Source organism: Balaenoptera ricei, chromosome 19 (assembly GCF_028023285.1).
Source record: "Balaenoptera ricei isolate mBalRic1 chromosome 19, mBalRic1.hap2, whole genome shotgun sequence".
NCBI classification, from domain to species: Eukaryota; Metazoa; Chordata; class Mammalia; order Artiodactyla; family Balaenopteridae; genus Balaenoptera; species Balaenoptera ricei.
The window spans coordinates 35,684,839-35,691,502 of record NC_082657.1 but is presented as its reverse complement, the minus strand read 5'-3'; positions in this window follow the sequence as shown (position 1 = coordinate 35,691,502).

Genomic DNA, 6,664 nt, shown 5'->3' with positions numbered 1-6,664 from the left:
TGTTGACCCCATGACACGTGCCTGCCTGCGTGCTCTTCAGCCAGCTGTGTGGCAGGGAACGCAAGCTCCTGCGCACTCAGGCTTGCCTGAGTACAACAGGCATCAGAGCGTCCAAGTTGGCTGCTGCCGGGCCCCTGGGTACCACTGCGGGCAAAGCCACTCTTGGATGTGTCACGTCGGAGACAGCTAGCCCCACCTCACTTCGTGCTCCCTGCACTGTTTATATCCCACCCCTTCCACCCTAAGGATGTGCTTCCAGCGGAGGCCGCCTCTTCCCACTTCCCCAAGGCTGCCCAGCCCACTTCTGGAACGGGAAACCTTCTTTGTGAGGCACAGAGCAAAGCCTTGTACCTTCTCTGGAGCCGCCCCCATATGCCTTTGGTCTCAAGCAGAGCCGGGGGGCACCTGATTCTGAACAAGGGACACAGCCTGCCTGGCAGCAACCCCACTGGTCAGTATGGTGCACCAGGCAGGACTCCTAACCTCCAGAGCTGGGACTCTTTATCAGTCAGGGTTCTAGCAGAGAAACAGAACCCATAGGAGATTATTTGCTTGTTTCTGTCTTTCAAAAAAATGGGCTTACATGATTGTAGAGGCTGGCTAGGTGAGTCTAACATTGCAGGACAGGCCGGCAGGCTGGAAACTCTTGAGAAGAAGCTGATACTGCCGCCCGCGGCCTTGATGGCTTTGTCCTCTGGAAACCTCAATTTGTCTCTTCAGATCTTTCAGCTAGTTGGATGAGGCCAACTCAGATGCAGAGGATAATCTCCTTTACTTAAAGTCTACCGATTGTAGATGTTAATCACATCTGCAAAATAACCTCCCAGCAACACCTAGATTAGTGTTTGATTGAATGACTAGGCCTAGCCCAGTTCACCTTTTATCAACTTGCTACCCACGCACACGTCCTTAAACCACACTTAATCTCCGGATAAAGAAAATAACAAAGCCTTGCTTCCATCGAATGTGATGCAACTATCTTGCCTATAACCCAAAACACACAGATCCTTTCCCCAGGAGAGGATGCCAAGTCCTTGGGTGACAGTTACTCTTCTCTATGAGATCCTGTAACTTAAATCCTATGATGTAGGGACTTCCCTGGCGGTCCAGTGGTTAAGACTCTGTGCTTCCACTGCAGGCGGCACGGGTTCGATCTCTGGTCGGGGAACTAAGATCCCGCAGGCTGCATGGCCAAAGAAGAAAGATCCTGTTATGTAAAGTTAACTATTATTCATTCATCTTATGTTACATGATAAGGAGATAAGGGAAGAAGACAAAAAGATTTATTTTATACTTACTATATATCTATACAAGTTTGTGTACGAAGATACAAACAGCACAACAAGATGATGAATTACATGAAAATTACAAGATAATTCATGATAATTACAGGCCTCATTTCTGCAACTGGTCACATAGATGTAGCGGGTCTTTACAACTACTTTCTTCCACTACCCATTCCACACCCTCAGCAAGCACCTCAGCTGGTCATGGTTGCTGGGGTGACCCAAACCTTCATTCCTGAAGAGTCAGGGCCATTAGTAGTCCTGCCTTAATTGCATTTTCCATCGACTTTAAGGCAGGGTAGCCTTAGGGATCTCCTGTATTCCGCACATCTTCTTCCTTAATTGTATAGTAGCAGCCCGATTTTCTCTTGGTAGTCAGGGTCAGTCACCCCAACCAATAGGATAACTCCCTTCTCTGCCTGATGACTTGGAGGCTTGAGGAGCCCGAAGTGGCTGGTAGCTGTCTGAACTTCCAGTTCAATGACATCAATGTTGTGTCTCCGGAAAGCACTTCTCCCTCTTGTGGGGTGAATTGCGTCCCCCCTGGTTCATGTTCATCCAGAACCCTGGAATGTGACCTTATTTGGAAATAGAGTCTTTGCAGATGTAAATCCAATGACTCAGTAGTTACTCAGAAGGAAAGGGATTATCTGCAGAGGATGGCAGGACTTTGCCCCCGAATCCTAAGGGCCTCCACTGTGATTCACCCGTAGGGACCTGCCACAAGCTCCAGACAGCATCCCTGCCTGCCCCCGTCTCTTCAAGCACCAGGAGATCTGCTGGATCCTGTGGCCCAAGTGGCAGAGCAGCGCACACAGCAGCCTGGACCTGGTGCAAATCCTTCTCTTGTTCTGGGCCCCACTCAAAACAAGCAGCTTTTCAGGTCACTTGGTAAATGGGCCAGAGTGACACACCCAGAGAGGTCCAATATTCAGAGAGGCCAACTAGGTGTTGTGCCTGGTTTTTTGGCTGTAGGAGGGGCCAGATGTAATAACTTATCCTTCACTGAAAAAACAGATATCTTGACACGCACCCACCAACCAGGGCATCGCTAGAAATTTCTCTGAGGTGGAAGGCCCCTGACTTTTGGTGAAATTTATTTCCCACCATCAACAATGCAAATGTCTTACCAGTATATCTATAGTTACTACTTCTTGTTCTCTAGATGGAATCCGCATATATCATCGATGTTAAACCTGTGGGATATTTTGTGGAAGGGAAAAGTGATCAAGATACCTGCAGACCAAATTATAATGACATCAGGCTGGAGAGTTGATCTACCCGAGGCAGGACAGTGAAGGTGTATTGCTGGTCTGGCCAGCTGAAAGCAAACTGCTTTTCGTGGTCTTTACTAACAGGTATTGAGAAAAGAGCTCTTGCCAGATCAGTAGCTGCAAACCAGGAACCAGGGGATGTGTTAATTTGCTCAAGTAATGAAACCACATCTGGAAGAGCAGCTGCAATTGGAGCCACCACCTCCAATCGTCAGTTTATGATCATCCACTGTCATCCATCTGTCTTCTGCACAGACAGAATGGGGGTTGGAGACGTGGGAGTCACCACCCCTGCATCTCTCTAGTCCTTGATGGTGGCAATGATCTCTGTAGTCCCTCCAGGGATGCAGTATTGTTTTTCATTTACCATTTTCTTAGGTAGAGGCAGTTCTCGAGACTTCCACTTGGTTTTCCTACCATAATAGGCCTCACTCCACACGTGAGGGAACCAATGTGGGGATTCTGCCCGTTGCTAAGTACAGGCACACCTCGGAGATACCGCGGGTTCGGTTCCAGGCCACTGCAATAAAGCGAATATCGCAATAAAGTGAGTCATATGAACTTTTTTTGGTTTCCTAGTGCCTGTAAAAGTTATGTTTACACTATACCGTAGTCTATTAAGTGTGGAATAACATTATGTCTAATAAAACAATGTACGTACCTTAATTTAAAAATACTGTGTTGCTAAAGAACGCTCATTGCCATCTGAGCCTTCAGCGAGGCATCACCTTTTTGCTGGTGGAGGATTTGAAATATTGAGAGAATCACCAACATCTGACACAGAGACACGAAGTGAGCAAATGCTGCTGGAAGAATGGTCCTGATATAGACTTGCTCAGCGCAGCGGTCACCACAAACCTTCAATCTGCAAAAAAAAAAAAAAAAACCAGTTATCTGCGAAGCACAATAAAGTGAAGCACAGTAAAACAAGATGTGCCTGTATGTCTATTTCAACTATACATTCTGGAACTGGGGACATAACCACAAGATGTGTTCAGGGACCCACTGGACCTACTGTGAGATGGACCTGATCTCCATAAGTTTCTACTCTTTTTTTTTTTTCTTAAATTGAGCATTTTTTAAAAATTTTATTTATTTTTGGCCGCCTTGGGTCTTTGTTACTGCGCGCGGGCCTTCTCTAGTTGCGGTGAGTGGGGGCTACTCTTCGTTGAGGTGCGCGGGCTTCTCATTGCGGTGGCTTCTCTTGTTGCGGAGCACGGGTTCTAGGTGGGAGGGCTTCAGTAGTTGTGGCTCATGGGCTCTAGAGCGCAGGCTCAGTAGTTGTGGTGCACGGGCTTAGTTGCTCTGTGGCATGTGGGATCCTCCTGGACCAGGGCTCGAACCCACGGTCCCCTACATTGGCAGGTGGATTCTTAACCACTGCGCCACCAGGGAAGCCCCATAAGTTTCTACTCTTGACTGGCGGACCACAGTCACGTTTTGGGTCTCCTTGAATTAGTTTTAGAGGCTGTGTCCAGCCATCCCCACCAAAGTTGATTATTTCCTTTTCCCCAATGCACAGTCAGCTTGATAAAAAGCTGCAGGTTCCTTTAGGGGGAGGCTGGGCGAAACAGTGTAAATTTTTTTAGTGTTGCAGGGTCCTTCCTCAAGGAGACTTGCCCCCCCTTCATTCAAGGGTTTCTGGGTCTGGAAACTGTCTCAAGTCCGGGAATTGATGGAGAAGCTAATTCTGTTTGGGTGATTCAACTGGGACTTCTGTTCACTTCTGTTTACACAGATCAAGAATTCAGTTAGCCTGCCCGTTTCTTTCTTTCCAAGGGATACTATGATCAACTGGCCAACACCCTAGGTCTCTGCAAGTCCAACGATTCTGAGTTGTTTTTAGACTCTGCTGGTACCATAATGGTATCCACAGCCACCTTATCTCTGGTGATTTAAGTTCTACCACTTGGCCCCTGCCACCCTGGAATCTGATTATCCCTACTGTATTTAAGGATCCTAGTTCAGTAACTGTGGTTCCCACTATAATTTCTGACCTACAGAGAAGAGTGACCACAGAGCTCTGCAATGACGCTGGGCTCCCCTCACAAATTTATTTCTCACAGTCGTGGTGAAAGGTGTGTCCTCTGGACCCTCCCAGGGTGGGTGAGCTGGTCTCACATGATAAATCCACTCTAATGGACTTCCCGAGTGGTCCAGTGGGTAAGACGCCGTGCTACCAATGCAGGGGGCCTGGGTTCGATCCCTGGTGGGGGAACTAGATCCCGCAGGCATGCTGCAAGTAAGAAGTCCTCATGCTGCAACTAAAAGATCCCACGTGTTGCAATGAAGATCCCACATGCCGCAACTAAGAACCGGCGCAGCCAAAATAAATAAATAAATATTAAAAAAAAAAAATCCACTCTAACATTCCAATCTCCCTAAGATTCTGAATACCTTCCGCTACAGTTCCCTAAAGCAATCCTGGCAATTCAACTTCATTGAGTGTAGGCCACCTGTTAGACTATGTTTCAGCCAACTAAACTATTAGAGTCCTTCCTCACTCTTCACGCTAAAACAGTAAACGCAGAATCTCTGCTTAGTGCGTCCGTGTTAATAAACTCAGCCTGATCCAACTCAGTGTTGCTTCCACCACTAACCCACACCCATTAATATCCATTCCCACGTACCTCCCCAGATCTGTCTGTATAAATTGGAAAAATCATGCAGCTCTTCCGGGGTGTAGCAAAAAGCTGTTCACTCCTTGAGGCCTGCTGGGACTTGAGTCTGGTTATAGGTCTAGAAGCAAAGAGAGGCGGGGTGGGCATAGGTCCTGAGAAGAATCAGCAGCATCTCTCAAGGTAACTACCCCGGGGAGGCCACCCTTCTGACAAAGGGTTAACTTCCTTAGAAATGGGTAAAAGAGCTCCTTGTGACAAAGATGACCTGTAACCTCTCCCTCTCAGTCAGACTCTAGATCCGCATGGCTTCTGATCCCCTCCCTGGCCATATAAAGAATATTTAACTCCATTGTTCATTATGGATGTATGCCATCACTTCTCACCAGGCATCTGTTTGCTGCTTAGAATGCCAAACAAGGTGCTGATTAATAGTAACAACTGCATTTCCCCAACCGTGGCACTCCGTTCAGTCATGGGCAGGTTCACAGAACAGAGGGGCCGCAGACCACACACCCTCCTTCAAAAGTACATCAGCATATTAAAGGCCCCAGGAATCCTGCAGTGAAGAAACCCACCAACTGGAATCAACCTGGTTTCCAAATTTACTTGACCATGGGCTCATTGTCTGGAGTGTTTCTTCTATAGAACTAGGATTCAAGAAAACACACCTTGGAAAATGCAGACTTAAAAAGCTACTATGGCTTGAGCTAGCATTTGGAAATTTTTTGGTTTGTGCTTTTAGCTTTTTAATTGCTACTTAACAACAAATAACCAAACCAATAATTTCCTAAGTATTAACAGTGGTATGTAGTACATCCTTATGCTATATTTAGTAACTGTTGTGGAAGCACTGTTATTTCTGCCACGTCTCCCACCCAACAGCGCTCTTAAGCCTTGGCTCCTGTCTGAAGGTTCTTCTCTTGTATTGGTGGGGCTTTGGACAATCTGAACCCTTGTCAGCTGCCCTCAGGAGCACCATCCTGGAACTATTTTGGGCTGGTGGAATCTGGAGTTTAATCGATGCAACCCGACACCACAGGGAGAGAGGCCCCACTCCTTCAGAAACAGGAGCTGGGCACCGCCAGCTGCCTGGGGCTCCAGGCCCCTCTTCCAAACGATGATGCCCCTTGCTCTGCAGAACCACAGGATTTTCCACCCAACAGTTTTAAATGACCTTCGTATCAACTCTTAATGACCACTGTCATCAATCCAGCTTCATGGCAGGAGGGAAGTCTCACCTCTGCACTCTTGCTTCTGCTGTGACCCTTCTCTCCAGCTCCTCAGGCTTTCTCTGTCACCTACTTCCTCACTCGTAAAACTATAAAACCTCCAGTCTCAAGTCACTTCTTCCTTCAAGCAAACATTGCCTTCATAACTCATCAATAATCACTGCCTCCTGACCGACTATTCCTCTGTTCTGGAGGTCTGGTGTTATTTGAAACTCTATGTCATTTCACTCCTTACATAATTATCTTAGTTGGCT